General features: G+C 31.9%; 1 protein-coding gene across 3 annotated transcripts in view; it reads right to left on the bottom strand.

The window, feature by feature from the left end:
- LOC114324457 (uncharacterized) overlaps positions 1-11,335 on the bottom strand; it is a 558,952-nt gene extending 547,617 nt beyond the window's left edge. The window contains exon 1 of one of the 3 annotated variants that reach the window (XM_028272313.2): positions 10,980-11,335. The gene's annotated coding sequence lies outside the window, so the exon portion shown is untranslated. Of the gene's footprint in view, positions 1-6,083; positions 6,125-10,979 lie in introns of those variants that run through there. The other 2 variants (XM_028272315.2, XM_028272314.2) reach the window with 2 other exon arrangements.
- Between the last annotated feature and the right edge of the window lie 12,162 nt (positions 11,336-23,497).

Below are 23,497 nucleotides of genomic sequence, written 5' to 3'. Positions count from 1 at the left end.
TAGTTTTCAATCCTAATAGTAAATTATTAATATTGAAAATATTAAAAATATTACTAAAATATTTTTAAATTGAAAACTTATTGGTACACTTTCCTGGTGACACCTCCAAGACTTCTACAATTTGCAAGTCAAATGGATGCTGCAGTGAAGACGAGAGGGAAGGAATTCTACACTATGCAATTCACATCCCCCGTCTGCAGCTGGTAAAGTTCCAACGGAAAAATGCACCTAGTTACTCTACGGAGTAATACGACTATAAAATAAAAATGTATACCATTTTTATTCAGTTGCAATGCGAAGGCAAAACAATCTTACTTTTCAATTAGAATACGGAGTGTAGTCCAGTCCCTTGAATCGCGATTTTCGGCTCTTATTGGAGCCTTCATCGGAAGGAACGTAGGGCACTGTTCTCCATATTTTAACTGATTCGTATCGAGAGGTTTTCCCACCCATTGCAACTGAAGTGATGATAGTAGGTGGCTAGCGCCATCTGGCATTGAAAGACGAAGTAGTTTTCAATCCTAATAGTAAATTATTAATATTGAAAATATTAAAAATATTACTAAAAGATTTTTAAATTGAAAACTTATTGGTACACTTTCCTGGTGACACCTCCAAGACTTCTACAATTTGCAAGTCAAATGGATGCTGCAGTGAAGACGAGAGGGAAGGAATTCTACACTATGCAATTCACATCCCCCGTCGGCAGCTGGTAAAGTTCCAACGGAAAAATGCACCTAGTTACTCTACGGAGTAATACGACTATAAAATAAAAATGTATACCATTTTTATTCAGTTGCAATGCGAAGGCAAAACAATCTTACTTTTCAATTAGAATACGGAGTGCAGTCCAGTCCCTTGAATCGCGATTTTCGGCTCTTATTGGAGCCATCATCGGAAGGAACGTAGGCACTATTCTCCATATTTTAACTGATTCGTATCGAGAGGTTTTCCCACCCATAAGTTTTCAATTTAAAAATCTTTTAGCAATATTTTTAATATTTTCAATATTAATAATTTACTATTAGGATTGAAAACTACTTCGTCTTTCAATGCCAGATGGCGCTAGCCACCTACTATCATCACTTCAGTTGCAATGGGTGGGAAAACCTCTCGATACGAATCAGTTAAAATATGAAGAACAGGGCCTACGTTGCTTCCGATGAAGGCTCCAATAAGAGCCGAAAATCGCGATTCAAGGGACTGGACTGCACTCCGTATTCTAATTGAAAAGTAAGATTGTTTTGCCTTCGCATTGCAACTGAATAAAAATGGTATACATTTTTATTTTATAGTCGTATTACTCCGTAAAGTAACTAGGTGCATTTTTCCGTTGGAACTTTACCAGCTTCAGACGGGGGATGTGAATTGCATAGTGTAGAATTCCTTCCCTCTCGTCTTCACTGCAGCATCCATTTGACTTGCAAATTGTAGAAGTCTTGGAGGTGTCACCAGGAAAGTGTACCAATAAGTTTTCAATTTAAAAATCTTTTAGTAATATTTTTAATATTTTCAATATTAATAATTTACTATTAGGATTGAAAACTACTTCGTCTTTCAATGCCAGATGGCGCTAGCCACCTACTATCATCACTTCAGTTGCAATGGGTGGGAAAACCTCTCGATACGAATCAGTTAAAATATGGAGAACAGTGCCTACGTTTCTTCCGATGAAGGCTCCAATAAGAGCCGAAAATCGCGATTCAAGGGACTGGACTGCACTCCGTATTCTAATTGAAAAGTAAGATTGTTTTGCCTTCGAATTGCAACTGAATAAAAATGGTATACATTTTTATTTTATAGTCGTATTACTCCGTAGAGTAACTAGGTGCATTTTTCCGTTGGAACTTTACCAGCTGCAGACGGGGAATGTGAATTGCATAGTGTAGAATTCCTTCCCTCTCGTCTTCACTGCAGCATCTATTTGACTTGCAAATTGTAGAAGTCTTGAAGGTGTCACCAGGAAAGTGTACCAATAAGTTTTCAATTTAAAAATCTTTTAGTAATATTTTTAATATTTTCAATATTAATAATTTACTATTAGGATTGAAAACTACTTCGTCTAATAACAGTTTGCTTTATAAACGTGTGTCTGCAATTGCTTCGTTTCCGAGAGGTGTTGGGGTTTTTCTTACAAACTGACGATTTATTTATTGCTATAAAACCGGTCGAGATATACAAATGAAACTTGGTGGGTTTTAAGACGTAGGTAGTTATTGCACATTTTTTGACATACAATTAAGAATGTAATATTCACCATTGGCGGCATTGGCGCGCATACGGATAATGTGACCCGTGATATCGGGTATTCAATCAACGCTTTAACACGCTTATAAGAGTACAAGACACGTTTGAATTTGAAGGATTTATTTCCAAAGACTTCCAAATCTTGTTGCTGACGAACTACTATTGCTTTAGATTAGAGATCGATGTTCTGACACCAGTATTCAAAAAATCTCGTCCTAACGTACGGATAATAATTAGAACAATAAATTCTTTGGTAAAACATTTAAAAAAGTGGTTTTCGTAAAGTTTTACTTTATTCCAGAAATATATTCGAAAAAAGTGTAAATATTGCAGCTGCCAAAAAGATCAGTTATGTTATGAAACCATTTTGTAATAGAAAGTATATCAATAGTTTTTGTATAAAAATGATCTTATACCCAAATATATAGAATGCATTTTTGTTTCATTTTTTGTATATAGGTACATATTTACTCCTGAGTCTTTAATTCAATGGCCATGGAAGGAGGTTTTTTTACCAGTGGAGAAATATTTATAAGCTGAGTGATGACAATAATTTTAAGTCTGCATAACAAAATAATTAAAAAGAATCTTCCGATGCATTACTTTTTTGTACCCCTTAACAAACTGGAATAAGTACGATGTTTTATACAAATCGTCGTTTTTCCTATTTTCCAAATTGTTAAAAATCGTATTCGTACATAAATTGTAACCAGTGAGGAATTTGATTTTTATAGGTATTATCAAAATTTGTTAAAAATCTCTTTTAATTGTCAGTAAACACTGAGTTTTGTATAACTATTTCATTTTATAGTCATGTTTATAAGTTAATAGTCTTGAAAACTTGTAATTTTATTGTAAAAATTAATTTTATAAATATTAGGATATCATCTCCATCACATTGTTATCTTATCTTTGATATGTCTTTGAATTCTCACTGTAATATACCATTCAAACATTTATGTCCCTTCCATCTTCCATTTATGTGAAAAATTGTATTAAGGCATTATCCCAAATTTGAGCGCCGCGCCGTGTGTTAAGTCCCGAAGAATAAACACGGAAAAACGAAATATATAAAAAAAGAAAAATCTAACCTTCATAAATCTTTCAAAATCTAAAACACACCTTTAAATCCATGTAGGAAACTTACTGAACTCCAATTCCATCATTGACACAGACACCGTTCACTATCAAGATTCTTTCCAAAAAAAGAAAAATAATCCAACTGAGGCACAGAATCACTTCTATCTAAGGACAGCAAGAAATAATCCCAAATCCAACTTTTGCCCAATAAAATATTACTCATTGCAATTATTATTAGGAGAGCTAGATATTGGATTATTTTATTTCTGTAAACATTTACATTTACATGATGCAAACAGGTAGATTCATTTGAACAAGCATTATATAAGAGCACAAGATAGGCACGTTTGAATTTGAAGAATTTTTTACACATTTAATATACCTACTACCTACATAATAAGTTTAACGTACTAAAGTTTTTTATATGAGGACTTCTGAATTTTGTTGCTGAAAAATTACTATTGCTTTAAGAGTTTTAGAGATTGATGTCCTGACACCAGTATTCAAAAAATCTCGTACCAACGTAGGAATAATTACAATAAATTCTTTAGTAAAACGAATTCGTTATTTTTGAAGCTTCAACTTCCAAGTGAAAAATTTAAAAAGTGATTTTTGAAAAGTTTTAGTTTATTCCAGAAATATATTCAAAACATTGAAGCTGCCAAAACAGATCAGATATGGAAAATGTTTTGTAATAGAAAATATAGGGATAGACAGTTTTCTATAAAAAATCTTAAACATAATCTTATAGAATACATTTATTGTTTCTTGTTTTTGTATATTATGTATATGTATTATTATATTTTTTATTTCTGAGTATTCAATTCAATGGTTACAAGGAAGCTATGGAAGAAGGCTTTCCTGGAACAATTCTAAGCTGAATGAACAATTCTGTACAACAAATATTTAACAAAATCCTCTGACAAATAATTATTTATTTGTACCCCTAAACTCTAAACCTACAGGAATACGATATTTAATACAAAAATAGTCATTAGTTCCTAATTTTTTAATTTCCTATTTCTCCAAATTGTTGAAAACCGTATTCGTACATAAATAATTGTAACAGGTGAAGTATTTTATTGTAAATATTATCAAAAAATTTTAATTTTTTAGAAATCTCTTTAGATTGTCAGTAAATACTGAGTTTTAGTATAACTGTTTTGTAGTCATGTTTTTAAAATAGTCTTGAAAGCCTGTAATTTTATTGTAAATAACAATTTTTCGAATAGCAATATATATTATCCTCATCGACTTCATGACATTGTTTTCTTTGATATGTCTTTGGATTCGCACTGTACTATACCATTCGAACATTTATGTCCCTTCCATTTACGTGAAAAATTGTATTAAGCCATTATCCCAAATTTGAGCGCCGTGTGTCAAATCTCGAGGAGTGATATACTCGGAAAAACGAAATATGTACCATTAAACACACAGTTTTTATAAATATTTGACGATTGAAAGTCATCACTTTTATAATTTTTAAAACATTAATTGTCATTAATGTCACTGAATGTATTTTTCGTAGCAACGAAGGGCATCTGACGTAATATACTTAACGACGGGAGATTATCAAAAATTATCGATTTAATTCAGATTTCTGTAGCTTTCTATTGGTCAGAATATCCTATGAATGAAATAATCACATTTATTAACTGAATTAATAATTTGCAATTATACAAATAACAGTTATCCAAGAACATTCAAAAGCCATCTCTTTAAGTTAATGATGACATTTTCAAGTAGAATGACATTTTAGTAATGTTTACATAACCATACCAGTGTGAATTTTACTACACATAATTTGCCGTGTAAAGACAGAAAAAGTAGGGATAGCCGTAAAATATTTGCGAATTATGTACCCATGGCCTTAACTCCTTGGTAAAAAATTTAAAAAGTGATTTTTAAAAAGGTTTAGTTTATTCAAGAAATCTATTCGAAAAACCTAGAAACATTGCAGCTGCCAAAACAGATCAGATACCTATGGAAAATGTTTTGTAATAGAAAATATAGGGATCGATAGTTTTCTTTAAAAAATCTTAAACATAATCTTATAGAATACATTTATTTGTTATTTCTTGTTTTTGTATATGTATTACTATATTTTTCATTTCTAAGTATTCAATTCAATGGTTACAAGGAAGCTATGGAAGGAGGCTATCCTGGAACAATTCTTTAAACTGAAAGAATACTGTACAAAAAATATTTAACAAAAACCTCTGACAAATTATTTGTTTGTACCCCTAAACTCTAAACCTACAGGAATACGAAATTTAATACAAAAATAGTCATTAGTTCTTCATTTTTTATTTCCTATTTCTCCAAATTGTTGAAAACCGTATTTGTACATAAATAATTGTAGCAAGTGAAGAATTTTATTTTTATATTATGAAAAATTTCTATTTTTTTAGAAATCTCTTTAGATTGTCAATAAATATTTATAGTTTTAGTATAACTGTTTGGTTGTCATAATATGTTTGAAAGCCTGTAATTTTATTATAAAAAACAATTTTTTGAATAGCAATATATCATCCTCATGGACATTGTTTTCTTTGACATGTCTTTGGATTCTCACTGTATTATACCATTCAAACATTTATGTCTCTTCCATTTATGTCAAACATTGTATTAAGGCATTATCCCAAATTTGAGCGCCGTGTGTCAAGTCCCGAGGAGTGATAAACACGGAAAAACGAAATAAATAAAAAAAGAAAAATCTAACCTTTATAAATCTTTCAAAATCTAAAACACACCTTTAAATCCATTTAGGAAACTCACTGAACTCCAATTCCATTACTGACACAGACACCGTTCACTAACAAGAATCTTTCCAAAAAAAGAAAAATAATCCAACTGAGGCACAAAATCAGTTCTAAGGGCAGCAATAAATAATCCTCCTAATAAGTAGGAGAGTTAGATATTGGATTATTTTATTTCTGTAAACGGGCATATACTAGTTCGCTCCGGCCATTAGAAACCAAAATTTCTAATAAAATTGCTTACATACTAAGATTTTTCAAAATAGGAACCAAAATGAAGTGAATATTATACAAATATGTAATCTAATTTAACTATCTTGTAAATAAATATGTAACAAATAATATTTTAATATAATTTCTATATAAAATACAAAAATCACAGAACCAATTTTGCCGATATTAATTCTCCTAGAACTTAGTAGATAAATATTTAATCCGCTTTAGCCATGGGAGCGAACTAGTATATAATTAAAAGGGTTTTTTGACCACGGGAGCGAACTAGTGTGCTCCGCTGTAAACGTTTACATGATGCAAACAGGTAGATTCATTCATGCAGAACAATCATATAAGAGCACAAGATAGGCACGTTTGAATTTGAAGCATTTTTTACACGTTTAATATACATAATCAGTTTAAAGTATGGTTTGTTCAACAGTAAATGGTTTGAATTCAATTAGTGCGGTCGTAAATATTATTAAATTTATCTGACCTGGCCCATTGTTAAGACCCACTAGGAGCGATAAGCCACCGAGGTAGACAGAGTTGGTCTTTTGCAATTAACACTGACTAGACGGTACTCCCATAATAAAGCCTAAAATAAATTTTACCTGAAACCGGGCCTTTTATACTATTATCGGTTAATCCGGGCTGTTTATAGTGGTAACTAATTGAACTTAACCATTTACTGTTTAACATACCATACTTAGTTTTTTTATAAAAGGACTTCTGAATTTTGTTGCTGACAAACTACTATTGCTTTATAGATTAATGTCCTGACACCAGTATTCAAAAAATCTTGTGCTAGCGTAGGAATAATTACAATAAATTATTTAATAGTAAAACGAATTCATTATTATGGAAGTTTCAACTTCCAAGTGAAAAATTTAAAAAGTGATTTTTGAAAAGGTTTAGTTTATTACAGAAATATATTCGACAAGCTTAGAAACATTGCAGCTGCCAAAACAGATCAGATATGGAAAATGTTTTGTAATAGAAAATATAGGGATCGATAGTTTTCTATAAAAAATATTAAACATAATCTTATAGAATACATTAATTTATTGTTTTTTGTTTTTGTATATGTATTATTATATTTTTTATTTCTGAGTATTCAATTCAATAATTACAAGGAAGCTATGGAAGGAGGCTGTCCTGCAACAAATCTTTAAGCTGAATGAAGAATTCTGTACAACAAACATTTAACAAAAACCTCTGATAAATTATTTGTTTGTACCCCTAAACTCTAAACCTACAGGAATACGATATTTAACACAAAAATAGTCATTAAATAGTTCTTCATTTTTTAATTCCCTATTTCTCCAAATTGTTGAGAACCGTATTCGTATATAAATAATTGTAGCAAGTGAAGAATTTTTTTATATTATGAAAATTTTTTATTTTTTAGAAATCTCTTTAGATTGTCAGTACCTAAATACGGAGTTTTAGTATAACTGTTTTTTTGTCATATGTTTTTAAGCTAATAGTCTTGAAAGCCTGTAATTTTATTGTAAAAAACAATTTTTTGAATAGCAATATATCATCCTCATGGACATCATGACATTGTTTTCTTTGATATGTCTTTGGATTCTCACTGTATTATAATACATTCAAACATTTATGTCCCTTCCATTTATGTGAAAAATTGTATTAAGGCATTATCCCAAATTTGAGCGCCGTTACCCCAGGCTGTGGGTGAAAAAACGTGATGTAATTCAGGAATTTTTGAAACCTATCAGGTGTTGTAAAGGACGATGCCAGGAATAACTTCTACTAAAATGTGACCAAAAATATTGTGAGCTTCTTTTTTAATTGCGATTTTCATTTGTTAAATTTGCAATTTTTAAAGATTTTTAATTTTGCAGCTTAGGATATTGATTTTAGAGAAAAACTTTTTGATAGAAAGTAAACTAAATCCATTTAGAAAACTCACTGAACTCCAATTCTATCACTGAACAGACACCGTTCACTAACAAGATTCTTAAAAAAAAAAGAAAAATTTCCAAGTGAGGCACAAAATCACTTCTAAGGGCAGCAAGAAATAATTTCAAATCCAACTTTTGCCCAATAAAATATTACTGATGATTAGGAGAGCTAGATATTGGATTATTTTATTTCTGTAAACGTTTACATGATGCAAACAGGTAGATTCATTTGAACAAGCATATAAGAGCACAAGATAGACACGTTTGAATTTGAAGCATTTTTTACACGTTTAATATACATAATAAGTTTAACGTACTTAGTTTTTTTATATAAGGACTTCTGAATTTTGTTGCTGACAAACTACTATTGCTTTATATATTGATGTCCTGACACCAGTATTCAAAAAATCTGGTGATATCATAGGAATAATTACAATAAATTCTTTAGTAAAACGAATTCGTTATTTTTGAAGCTTCAACTTCCTGGTAAAAAATTTTAAAGTGATTTTTGAAAAGGTTTAGTTTATTCCAGAACTATATTCGAAAAATTTAGAAACATTGCAGCTGCCAAAACAGATCAGATATGGAAAATGTTTTGTTATAGAAAATATAGGAATCGATAGTTTTCTATAAAAAATCTTAAACATAATCTTATAGAATACATTTATTCTTTTTTTATTTTTGTATAAATATGTATTATTATATTTTTTATTTCTGAGTATTCAATTCAATGGTTACAAGGAAGCTATGGAAGGAGGCTTTCATGGAACAATTCTTTAAGCTGAATGAAGAATTCTGTAAAACAAATAGGTATTTAACAAAAACCTCTGATAAATTATTTGTTTGTATCCCTAAACTCTAAACCTACAGAAATACGATATTTAATAGAAAAATAGTCATTAGTTCTTCATTTTTTTAATGTCCTCCTGGTCTGTTTCTCCAAATTGTTGAAAACCGTATTAATTCGTATATAAATAATTGTAGCAACTGAAGAATTTTATTTTTATATTATCAAAAAATTTTATTTTTTAGAAATCTCTTTATACTTTGGATTGTCAGTAAATACTGAGTTTTAGTATAACTGTTTTGTTATGTTTTTAAGCTAATAGTATTGAAAGCCTGTAATTTTATTGTAAAAAACAATTTTTTGAATAGCAATATATTATCCTGATGGTCATCATGACATTGTTTTCTTTGATATGTCTTTGGATTCTCACTGTATTATACCATTCAAACATTTATGTCCCTTCCATTTATCTGAAAAATTGTATTAAGGCATTATCCCAAATTTGAGCGCCGTGTGTCAAGTCCCGAGGAGTGATAAACTCGGAAAAACGAAATATATAAAAAAAGAAAAATCTAACCTTCATAAATCTTTCAAAATCTAAAACACACCTTCAAATCCATTTAGGAAACTCACTGAACTCCAATTCCATCACTGACACAGACACCGTTCACTAACAAGATTCTTTCCAAAAAAAAAAAGAAAAATAATCCAACTGAGGCACAAAATCACTTCTAAGGGCAGCAAAAAATAATCCCAAATCCAACTTTTGCCCAATAAAATATTACTCATTGCAATTATTAATAGGAGAGCTAGATATTGGATTATTGTATTTCTGTAAATGTTTACATGATGCAAACAGGTAGATTCATTTGACCAAGCATATAAGAGCACAAGATAGGCACGTTTGAATTTGAAGCATTTTTTACACCTTTAATATACATAATAAGTTTAACGTACTTACTTAGTTTTTTATATAAGGACTTCCGAATTTTGTTGCTGACAAACTATTACTATTGCCTTATAGATTGATGTCAAAAAATCTCGTAGGTACTAACGTATGAATAATTACAATAAATTCTGTAGTAAAACGAATTCGTTATTTTAAAAGTTTCAACTTCCAAGTGAAAGATTTAAAAAGTGATTTTTGAAAAGTTTTAGTTTATTCCAGAAATATATTCGAAAAACTTAGAAACATTGCAGCTGTCAAAACATATCAGATATGGAAAATGTTTTGTAATAGAAAATATAGGAATCCATAGATTTGTATAAAAAATCTTATACATTATAATTTTATAGACATTTATTGTTTCTTGATTTTGGAAATTATATTTACTTCTGAATATTCAATTCAATGGTTACAATGAAGTTCTGGAAGGAGGCTTTTCTGGAACAATTTTTTAAGCTGAATGAAGAATTCTGTAGAAGTATTTAACAAAAACTTCTGATAAATTATTTCTTTGTACCCCTAAACCTACCCGAATACGATATTTAATACAAAAATAGTCATTAGTTCTTCATTTTGTATTTTCTTATTTCTCCAAATTGTTGAAAACCGTATTCCTACATAAATAATTGTAACAAGTGAAGAATTTTATTTTTATATTATCAATATTTTTTATTTTTTAGAAATCGCTTTAGATTGCCTGTAAATACTGAGTTTTAGTATAACTGTTTTGTTTTTTAAGTCAATAGTCTTGAAAGTCTGTAATTTTATTGTAAAAACAATTTTTTGAATAGCAACATATTTTCATCCTAGTGGACATCATGCCATTGGTTTCTTTGATATGTCTTTGGATTCTCACTGTATTAGTATTCACTAGTACACTATTCAAACATTTATGTCCCTTCCATTTATGTGAAAAATTGTATTAAGGCATTATCCCAAATTTGAGCGCCGTGTGTCAAGTCCCGCGAAGTGATAAACTCGGAAAAACGAAATATATAAAAAAAGAAAAATCTAACCTTCATAAATCTAAAACACACCTTTAAATCCATTTAGGAAACTCACTGAACTCCAATTCCATCACTGACACAGACACCGTTCACTAACAAGATTCTTTCCAAAAAAAAGAAAAATAATCCAACTCAGGCACAAAATCACTTCTAAGGGCAGCAAGAAATAATCCCAAATCCAATTTGCGTAAAGAAAAATAAAAACGAAAAAAATGTTAGCACGAGAAGACGCACCGTTCGCGCTCGTAGATCGTCGAGCCGGAACAAACTGACATGATTCCTCCGCGAGAGTCGACAACGCACTGAAGCAACGCGGCACTTGAAGCGGAGCGCTAGACGGAGCCGAGTCACAGCCAGACTTGATTCAGTTGATCCTCAGACAGCTGCATGTTTACACCTATGACTTGCACCCCCACTATGCCGATATGACCAATGGAATCTCGATCCGAGGTAGGGATAATAATGTCATTATTTTGTAATTTACAGTTGGCCATGTTGATAGTCAGGTAGGCAGATATGTTGTGGAGGGAATTGCGGTTGTCGGATATTAGTTTCGCCTGATGGATCTTGAGGTTTCTTCCATCCAGAGCGGTTTTACTTTCTTCTCCCTCGCGAGAGGAAGCTATTATTCTCACGTCTCAAATTAAAACGTAAAGATACAGATTTGTGGTCGCTACGATGGTTTTGCGACTTAAATTGTACACATAATTGAAAAATGAAGACGTCTATCTTTTCGGTAGTTTAAATGGAAGTACCACAAAAAAAAGACGAAAAAGAAATTAGAACAGAGAAGAACGTGACTAGAGTGACCGCAGAATAATTTCAATATAAATTTTTCGGTTAACGTCCAACAAACTGAAAATCCAAAAAATTTGATTACAATTTAATAAAAAGAAAGTTATATGACGAAATATTCAGCATTCCTTAGATTGGGAGCTTATTGATAAATATTGTAACGTTACAGGTTTGTACAATCTTTGCTATTTTATTTTTAAATAATTCTTTTATTCTATTGTCTTTAAGATTTCATTAATAATTATCTTCTGAATTCGTTTTAACTTGTTTTCCCGTTAAAAACCTGTTTGGCGCCCTCTTCTGTTATCCTCTATCTACTATATCTAGGGTTACCATACGTCCGGATTTGAAAGACTTCTCCGGATTGGAGTCCGGATACGAGGAATGTCCGAAATTTTTCTTTACTAAAAAAATAGAAAACACTTGGAAAATTTTATTCTGCGCAGCACCTAGTTGAGTTTGTCGCTCTGCTTGTCATGTTAAAGCATAGGTGTGTCTGTATTTTAAACTGGCAGAGATTTTCGATGTTAGTTGCATACTGTAACGAAACAGCTGTACTTTTAATTGTGCCATATGCATTTCGCATATATGTAAAATGTATAGGTAGCAACACAGTCAAATTCACTTTTTCTACAACCCCTTGGACTATCCCTGTCCGAATTTGGCCTTAATAAATTATGGTAACCCTAACTATATCTCTTTTCATCTAACATCTAAATCATCATACTGAACGTACTTAAAAATATATTTATTCTTACTCTGTAGGTATCTGTCTTTTAATACGGAACATGGTTGTCAATCTCCTTATACTTTGTACTATTTCAATGACAGTGACAATAATGGAGAGGGCAAAATTAATTTATTTAAAGAGATGAGCCCATAACACCTTCATTTATTTCCAGACTTTCACATCTCTTGGGGTAATAAATTAAATACATATTGTATTTTCTTGTATTGATTATTGTCCGTTAGATAGGTACCTACATAGTTTTTATAATCATTTTTTCCTATACCTAACCATGCATGTCTACGAGCACATGGTCAGTTTTAGATACCTATTTCTTTTTTAACTTACATACATATATGCACTTGTAAATCAGATAATTTAACTAGTAGTCGTCACTATTAATTTTATTTTATTCGTTTGCCATTTGCTACATTTTTCGATTATTTGGCAAATGTACATTTTGGTTTCTATTTCTTGATGTTTGATATGTATTTTATTCTACAATCTGCTTCCCTCATCTTCCTTAGTCTCAGCATCCGTTATGGTTTGCAAATTGTAGAAGCCTCGGAGGTGTTACCAGAGAAGGTTCCCATTGTTTTCAGTCTGGTAGGATGTGGCACAGCATTTTTTGGTGTTGTTTTATGTGCTATTAAATTGAAAACTTAGTTTTTTGCTAACAGTTGCCGCTAGGACTTCCCTGCCATTTCGTTCGTTGCAATCCGTGACTGCACGCCGGGGTTTGTCCTAGTTGGGTCAGGGAGAGCAGCATATGTGCCTCCTGATGAGAGACTAATAAGTTTCGAAACCGGTAGTGGTGCTTGCTGCACTCTCTGAGTGTTGCAACGAAATTGGAAATGGTTATTCATTTTTGATTTACATGTTTACTCTGATTGGAGTGCGAAGGGGACCATTCTCGTTGGATCTTTACCGCGCTGAGCAAATGGGACGTGAATTATAAATTGTAAAATTAACTCATCTTCCTTAGTCTCAGCGTCCGTTATGGACTGCAAATTGTAGAAGCCTCGGAGGTGTTACCAGAGAAGGTTCCCATTGTTTTCATTCTGGTGGAATGTAGAATAGCATTATGTTGTTTTATATGCCACTAGAGTGAAAACTTAGTTTTTTTGCTAGCAGTTGCCGCTAGGGCATCTATGCCATTTCGTTCGTTGCAATCCGGGACTGCGCGCTGGGGTTTGTTTTGGTTGGATCAGGGAGAGCAACATATGTGCCTCCTGATGAGAGACTAATAAGTTTCGAAACCGGTAGTGGTGCTTGCTGCACTCTCTGAGTGTTGCAACGAAATTGAAAATGGTTATTCATTTTTGATTTACATGTTTACTCTGATTGGAGTGCGAAGGAAACCATTCTCGTTGGATCTTTACCGCGCTGAGCAAATGGGACGTGAATTATAAATTGTAAAATTAACTCATCTTCCTTAGTCTCAGCGTCCGTTATGGACTGCAAATTGTAGAAGCCTCGGAGGTGTTACCAGAGAAGGTTCCCATTGTTTTCAGTCTGGTAGGATGTGGAACAGTTTTGCTCCATTCGGAGCATTTTTTGATGTTGTTTTATGTGCTATTAGATTGAAAACTGAGTCTTTTTATTAATAAGAAACTTGTACAACCTGGCAACAGTGTTTTCAACTATCATTTCTCAGAATATAATGCCTATAATTTAGATAATACTTCACTATAGTCGACTAGTTAGATGATGCACATATACTTATTACTAATAGTAGTGTGCTTTACTATTTTTATGATGGAAAAATTAGTACCTACTTGTTTCGTGTATTGAAATTTTTGCCGTTTTCTTTTGGTGAGATTCATTTACCTTTTCTAATAGTAATCAAGTTGTTTCGCTAAAATTAACATAAACAGTGACTTCCTTATTCATACATAAATGACAATAGTTAAAATAACAACAGAAAGGACAAAAGTACGCATGACTTCTATAGGACTTCATAGCTTCCTACATTAGAAGTAAACGTTTAAATATGTTTTTCTATGACTGTCTTACGAAGTGTCTCTTTATTACATGGCATACGGATTCTGCGTTTCTCATTGGTTGCTATAAAAACCAGTATTTTATGGGAACAAAATAATATACTAACTGTTCAGTTGACAGACCAAAGTAATTCAACTTAACGGTGAATACGTCGTGCCCCCTCATAAAATAGTTACGAGAAATATTAAATTGTGTAGTGAATGTTTAGAGAAGTCTTTTTAAAAGTTCAGTTATGATGGAAAATGATGCAAATGAATTAACTCCTTACAATAGTTTTAAAGTTGTTAATGATATCTGTACTAATTTTAATACTAAAAATACCCAAAGAAGGATAATAATACCTCCTTCGGTGCCATTTCGAACAAAATTTCGTTCATAACGTAAGTACATGTTTTTTTTTTATCAAATTAAAGCTAATTTTTTTCTAATACGATTATATATGGTTGCCTGTTATGAAATGACCACAAATTAGGGTTGCCATCTGTAAATTACGCGAGATATCAGAGATAAAGTGAAAGAAAGCTAGAGCGCGATGCCACTGGTTTGACAAGATGACTGATTCAACAATTCGCATTCACCATTAAATGTTGTTAACCTTGTCAAACCAGTGGCGTTGCGCCAAACAGCTGGCAACCCTAATTTGAGCTCATTTTTCACAAGCAACCTTATATCGTACTAGAAAAAAAAATAAGCTTTAATAATGATATAAAAAACCTGTACATACCTATCTACGCCATGAATGATTTTTTTTCAAAAATATTACTATTAATTTAATTAAAACGATTTGCGGACACTTTTTGACTGGCAACCTGTCATCAATGTATTCAATATTTTGAGTATAACCAAGTAACCAATATACGAAAACGTTCTCTTCAGCGGAAATTAGGCTGCAAACAATGAAAACTTTAGCAAAGGTACGTTTCTAGCACACAGTTTAAATATAATTAAAATTTAGGACGTGTTAAATATGGGAATTATGGGTGCTTGCTGTTGTGATGAAATTTATGAAATGAATGCAACCAAACGATACCGATTTCGGGTCAGCAGTTTAATTGAAATCCCAGACAAAAACAATGGTTGGCAGAAAATTGACAATAACAGGATATTTTTATGAAAATAAACGATATGCGGAACTTCTCGTCAGAAATGTTGCCAATCCTATTTTTTCGGAACTATTAAAAAGTTAAAGGCATCATTTCTCCAAAGGATCGAAATAAAAAAAAATGGAAATATTGCAATTAAAGACAGAAATATAAAAAATATTCCTCACAGGAATCTTCATATACTAAAAATTTGGTACAAAATTTCGAAGTAAACCAGGGATATGAATAGAGAAGAAGTGGATGAGGACAAAGAATCTATCGAATGAATTAGTTAAATAGAATTTGAAGCAGTAATAAAGAAGAAACATAGAGAAAACAAAAGGAAATAATAATGTTTATCTCGAGGTGGTAAAGTATAAGAAGTGAAAGGGAAAAAGTATATCTTTTAAAGAAGAATGAAAAAAAAAAGAAAAAAATACCTCCGGGATAGGAAATAAATGTATTCCTATGGATTCTAAATTATATAGATTAAATTATATGAGATAAAATTATGTATTTCTAAAAATTATATAGATTAAATTATATGAGGAAATTGTCGAAAGACAATTAAGCAAACAGTAGAAATTGAAGATAAAAGATACCTTTGTCAATCCAAGAGAAGCCTTTGATTCTATACGAAAAATATCTAAAAGATTATCTAGAATTACCCGAAACAATTATGTATATTAAGGCACAAAATTCCAATGGTCAAGAGTTTTTATGCAAATATTTTTAACGAATACAAATATATGGAGAAAAATCGGATGAATTCCAGATAATATATGATTGATCCACATATATCAAGTAATAGAGTCCCTGTCCTCTGCTATTGAAAATGTGTACTAGGTATAAAATGATAAAAAACGTATTCTTCTCTTCTTTATCGTTCGTTACCGGTATCCATTTCCATTCCAGTCCCATTTTAGCTTTGTGATAATATCTTTATCCATCAGAGCAACTCCTACCATGTTTATCTCCATTGATTTTTGGGCAGCTATTTTGTTTACTATATACTTTGTTATTGTTTATATTTGCGTTCCATATGTTATCACTGGCAATACACATTAATTGAACACTATTGTTCTCGCATTTTGGGGAATTGGCTTATTATTGTTGTGATAAGTAACCCCATATCGCCCTCTTCTCTACTTCGATATCTTTATTCTCTTTTCCTATTTTTATTTTGTGCCCGAAATCAATGTATTCGGTATTATTTTCCAATTATGAAATTCTCTGATCTCTGTTACCATTATTTTAAGATAATCTGTGCTGAAAGTGTATCCTTGTCGGATACCTCTTCTTATTAATAATGTTTGGTTTTCTCGTGAATGTGTATTTGTCAAGTTATTGCTTTGGCATAGATATTCTTGATGGGAATTTTATATCTGAAGTCTCTGTGCCCATTGTCTAACTCTTCCATGATTGCCCAGGGTTCTACGCATTCGACGGAGTCGAATGCTTTTTCATTGTCGACAAAAGCCATAAGCGGTAGGTTGAATTTGGTTATTGTTTCGCAAAATATTTTGACTGAAGAAGAAATTTGGAAAAAATATACAAACAAAGTGATTGCAACAGATGAAATCCCTCAGAATAATTGCCGGAATAACAAAACTTAGAATTAGAAATCGGTCAATAAGAGCGAAATTGGAATAGGATGCTATTTTAAATACAATAGAGAATAACGAGCTGTAGACTAATAACGTAACAAATTGAGAGTCACACAGAGAATAATGGAGCGGTATATGTTAGAAATAACTGCAAGACAAAATAAAAACGAAGAGATCAGGAGAACAACCAAGGTGATTGTCGTTATTGAAAGGATAGCCACAATAAAATGAAGATGGACAGGACACATAGCCAGAATGACATATGAACGATGGACAAAGAGGTTATTTGATTGAATGAAGATCAAGGGAAGCGTTGGTCGACCACCTAGGACCTAGAAGATGAACCGACGATTTAAGAAGGCTAAATAAAAATTGGACGAGAGCGGAGCAAGATAGACGGGATTGGAAACAGGAGGAAGAGACCTGTGTTCAGCAGTGGACCTTTGAGGCTGATGTATGATGATGAGACTAATAACGAAGATTGTACGAAGCAAAAACAGTAAGAAATAGAAGGAAGTAAGAATTCCCTTTAAGGCTCTTCCTATAAATTTTCACACTCGTAGGAAATGATAACTTTTCCCTACTTATTGTACAATATTGTATTTTACGGCAATTGTAAACGTTTTAAAAAAAAGTCGGATGGTTCTAATAATTTGACCATGTTTGTTAATTTGTTAATTTAATTACATTCACAATTTCATATTATCTCTCCGTTAGCATCCTTCTGACAATCAAAAACACAATTTCACCCAAATGTGGCAGCAATTAAGATCCTCAAGTGTAAATAAACGGTAAAATGTGGTTTTATAACCATTAAAAGTCTAAAAATATCAATATCCGTCTAATTAGGCCCGTACGCAGGACGTGTTAATTTTATACGAGTAGTGCAACATTTTTTTTGGTTGTATTCTAAAATCTTGACTTTATTGACTTCAAAACCAAATATAGGAGTGTTTTATTACATTCGAAAATATATGGGACAATAGAAGGGCATTGTGTGGTTATAAAAAGTCCGAGGAAGCAGGTAGATGATCCTCCCCTGTTGATGATGACTGGTGTGGTTGTTATTTCGACGATAGATGGCAGTGGGAGTCATGTTTGGCCGAAAATTAGATGTATTTATACATAGTTTGGAACGTAGTGAGGGTGGAAGTCGTTGAAGAAGGGTTGGGAATTTACTTTTGTAAAATAGATGTATATGATATTTTTGTAGTGTACATATTATTTGAGTACACGTCAAGGATGGCAATGACTTTATCTTTGAGATTGTTGTGTAATAGTGATGTAACGAATATTCGTATTCGCATTCGCGAATATTCGCATATTTTTGCATATTCGCATCCGCATTCGCGAAGTTTGTGCGAATGTTTTGCAAATATGAATATCAGAAAAAAATTATTTGAAGATAATATTAGGTTAATAAAATCAAAATCTATTCACTTCTCAACTTTTTTTTATTAAAAAATGGTAACTTAACCTCGAATAATCACATTATCAGCCTTCACTTTATTTTATGATTTGGTATTATGTAATAAAGCTTAAGATTCAGATTGATTTACACTAAATATCAATTATCTTTTCATTATAAATTTAGGAAATATTACAAAAATAGAAACAAATTAAAAAAACTGGACATTCGCATTCGCATTCGCGAATGTCGGTAGCAGATATTCGCATGCGCATTCGTATTCGCGAATGTTCAAAAATGACATTCGTTACAACTACATTGTGTAATACTGATTTTTTCGGCGTGGGATTTTAAATTTCTGTAACATTTTTTATTTGAAATAAAAACCTTATCTTGTAAAAGGTATATTTAAAATCCCTAAAAAGGGCTGTATCACAACAAAATGTTTTCGGAATAAATAGTTCATCATCAGTGTTATCACAGGTTTACATGCTTTAAGCCACCAAAATGTATGGGTAAAAACCCTTAAATTGATTTTAAACACTTGGGGTTACATTATATTATCCGATCGATATTAACGGATGTTAGAAATATTTTCAGATTAACCCCTGGCATCACATGACATCAACCATATTGGTTAGGAAATTGTAGGTAGAACCTTACATGGCAGAGTTTAGGAGTTGTCACCTAAGCTCTGCCATGTAAGGTTCTACCTACAGTTTCCCAACCAATATGGTTGATGTCATGTGATGCCAGGGGTTAATCTAGAAATATTTTTAACATCCTTTAAAATCTGATAATATGGTGTAACCACTGTAACCCCAACTGTTTAAAATCAATTTAAGGGTTTTAACCGATACATTTTGGTGGCTTAAAGCATGTAAACCTGTGATAACACTGATGATGGAATATTGATTCTGAAAACTTTTGTTGTGATACAGCCCTTTTTAGGGATATTAAATATACCTTTTGCAAGATAAGGTTTTTATTTTTTGTGATTTATGGTATACAGTCAGTACAGAAATTTTTCCTTGTGATATTTTTTATTTGCACTGCTCTACAGGTCGTTAGAGTACTTCTTTTACATGTGCCGTCTCCGCTACGAAGGTTGGCTATCATCATGGCAATTCTGACCCTGGAAACTGCTGTTCAGAACAGTTGAATAGTTTTAACAGTTGATAAGTGAATCATTCCCTAAATTATTCTCAACCAATGCATTCTTCTCCTTTCTAGACTGCGTTTACCTACAATATTTCCTGCTTAATCTCTTCTAAGAGATGATATTTATCTCCGTGTGTAACATGTCCAAGGTATTTTGGTCTTCAATTTGCCTTCGACTTTGACGGGATCACGTTGGTTCCAGTACAAATTCGTGATTATTCGAATGTCTATTCCTACTCTTTTTAAGATAACGATCCAATTCTGCTGTTGACAACGCTTAAAGGCTTTGACGTAGTCAATAAAGCAAATGTAGACGACGTAGCTGACTTCACAGCATCTTTAGAGTAGAGCTTTAGAGTGGACGTTACGCGAAATCCAAACTGCATTTTTCTGAAATTTTTTGTACATGCTTTGCTATGCATGATTTTAAGAAAAATCATAAGTGCATGATTTATAAAGAAGATGGACCGGAACTAGTCGCTAATAGCGTTCTAATAGTTTCTTTGGCATTGGTACAAATTTTGATAACAGCCATTTCTTTGGAATGATATCACAATCGTAGATGGCGTAGAATAGTTCACTTAACTCCTTGTGGTTACTTTATCCATTAGCTTCAGATTTCGGCTGGTATATTGTCTGATTTGTGGTCTTATTGTCTTTAGACTGTTCTAAAACTGCTTTCACCTCGCTCTCTTGTTTTAACGGGCCGATCATGCAATTAATTTCTAGAGGGTAGGTAACCTAAGCAATCCCGGAAAAGTTCTTGGATGTACACTTTCCAGGTAGCCATCTTCTCCTCAACTGTCGTCACCAGTTTTCCGTCTTTGTCCATGATGAGCTGTCCTCATGGACTAAGTCGGGAGCCCTTGTGAGTCTCTGTAAGTCTCTTCTTGTAATGGCCAGTGGTTTATTGATTCTTTTTGTAGAGTTCTTGGAATTTATTTCGCGTTCTTGTTAAAAAAAAATAGTAAAATCCTGTATAAAAGGTATATTTAAAAACCCTCAGAAGGGCCACATCAAAATCACATAACTAGTTTTCGACTGGTTTACCAGTCCTCATCAGTGCTTACGTGCAATGTACATGCTAACCACCAAGATAGTATTTAACAAAAATATGTGGATCAAAGCCCAATAAAAGCAGTCCGTCAAGGAAACATTGGTTTAAAAAGCTACATTAAGTATGTATGTTTAAAATATTTAGCTAATCTGCCCCAGGTAACATCTGAGCTGTGGATTTGACTTGTTTACATGTTGAAAGTATGACGGCAAGTGACAATGAGATGGATAGGACTTCCGAACGATGAGATCGTGATCCTGTTCCTGTTCGTCTTTGGCGAAGTCAATCTATTCTTGAACCTTTTGATACTGAGAATGAAGTCTATTTGGGTTCTGACGATATTGTTGGCGGTATCTACAGTTTTCCATGTATAAAGTTTTCTGGAAAAAAGTATAAACCACGTTTTGTAGTACGGGGCCTCCTAGGCCGGGTTCTCTGACGATGTATTCTATTCTGCTGTTGCCAACTTTAACTTTGAAATCATCCAAGATAACGTCAAGCTTATTCTGTCTAGATATGTAGTAGTCTGGGCTGATTATCGGAGAATAGGCCATTTTAGGGAAAAGTTATTTACCAGCAATTTTATTGCTGGAATCGAATTATAAGATCCTATATATTAATAATATAGGTATGCAAAGTCCTCAGATAGTGTGCTACTTTTTTTATAAACAAAATGGCGCCCGAAAATCGTGTTTTTTTCAATTATTGCTCTATAACTCCGAAGATTTTAACTTTACAACAAAAACACTCAAATAAAAATTCACCGCGATTAAATTCTTCATAGAGACGTGTTTTTCCCGATCTGCTCCGACGAAAATTTTCCTCGGAAAATGCGGGTTTTCCCAACAAAATCTTTAATTTTCAAATAAAGTTTTAGATAAGTAATTATCTACCAATAATTAAATAATTTGGTGACTTAAAACCTTTCTTGGTTTAGATTATAGTTCCCGAAGCTGGTGAAAATTAAACGAATATTTTAGCAACACTTCAATTGTTAATTAATAATTTACGGTCGCAATAATAACCAAAATAATTATGATACACTGATCAAACTTTGAAATCTTATAAATATGAGATGCCTATTTAATATTTTGTCGACAAAATATAATTTTTTTATTTTTTTGCATAATCTTTAAATGTTTAAAAAACATTGTTATAATCAAATTAACGTTTCTCAAAAAGTTTTTATTTTATTATAATTTTAAAAAATAGCTAAAATGCGCATTCCAAATATCTTGAAAATTAATGCTTTAAAACTTTTTTATAACCATTTGCAAAAAAGTTATGAAACAGCAAAATAAACATACGATTACTATGGTGTTTATAATTTTTTTTAATTCTTTCAAAGCATAGAAGTGAGTTTAAAGTACAAGCCATTTATTTACAAAAAAATAACGATTATCAGTTTAATGGTTATATTTTAATTAAAGATTATAAATATATTATTTTGTAATTTACACGCGCGAAAGTAGAGTAATACAGTACTGTAGCTAAAATTTTCACTCGGAGCGACGATCGGCCGCGCGACGTACACTTTTAATAAATAATGTATGCTGCGTGTCAGTGGCTTCGAGTGAACATTTTAGCTCCGACTCTGTATCAGGCCTACTTTTGCGCTAAAAATTACAAAAAAAGTATTTTTAATCTTTGATTAAAATATAACCATTGCACTAATTTTTGACATTCTTTGTGAGTAATTAGATTGTACCATAGACTCACTTTTAAGCTTTGAAACAATTAAAACAAATTATAAACAACGGAGAAAACGTATATTTACTTTGCTGTTTCATAACTTTTTTGCAAATGGTTGGAAAACTTTTTTAAAGCATTCATTTTCAAGACCTATGAAATACGCATTTTAAGTATTTTTTAAAATTAGAATATAATAAACAATTTCTGAGAAATGTTAATTTGTTTATAACAATTTTTTTTAAACATTTAAAGATTATGCAAAAAAATGAAAAAATTATATTTTGTCGACAAAATATTAAATAGGCATCACACTTTTATAATCTTTCTAAGCTTGATCAATGTTTCATGATTATTTTGGTTGTTATTGCGACTGTAAATTGTTAATTAACAATTGAATTGTTGCTAAAATATTCATTTCATTTTCACCGGCTTCTGAATTTATAATCTATACCAAGAAAGCTTTTATTTCACCAAGCTATATAATTATTGAAAATCCACGAGGAAAATAAACTTCCTGTAGCTGGCTGTATACCATAAATCACAAAAATACCAAGTTTCTTGTAAAAGGTATATATTAAAATACCCTAAATAAGGGTCACAATACAAAACGTTTTCGGATTAAGGAATCCATCATCAGTGTTTAAAAGCCAAAATTTGCATGCCTGAGCCACCAAAATGTATAGGGTAAAAACCCTTTAAATGTAAATAATAAAGATATTTTACATATTTATATAAAATTCATCGGATGTTATAGATAAACCTGGATGTTACCCAGGGCAACACAGGACTCTCCCCACGTGGTTGGAACTTTTTTCGGAGAAAACCTCACATATTGGATTTCAATGGCCAAGTATCCAATATGTGAGGTTTTCTCCAAAAAAAGTTCCAACCACGTGGGGAGAGTCCTGTGTTGCCCTGGGTAACATCCAGGTTTATCTATAACATCCGATGAATTTTATATAAATATGTAAAATATCTTTATTATTTACATTTA

Source organism: Diabrotica virgifera, chromosome 6, assembly GCF_917563875.1.
Source record: "Diabrotica virgifera virgifera chromosome 6, PGI_DIABVI_V3a".
Lineage (NCBI taxonomy): Eukaryota > Metazoa > Arthropoda > Insecta > Coleoptera > Chrysomelidae > Diabrotica > Diabrotica virgifera.
This window is presented reverse-complemented; position numbering and strand designations above follow the sequence as displayed.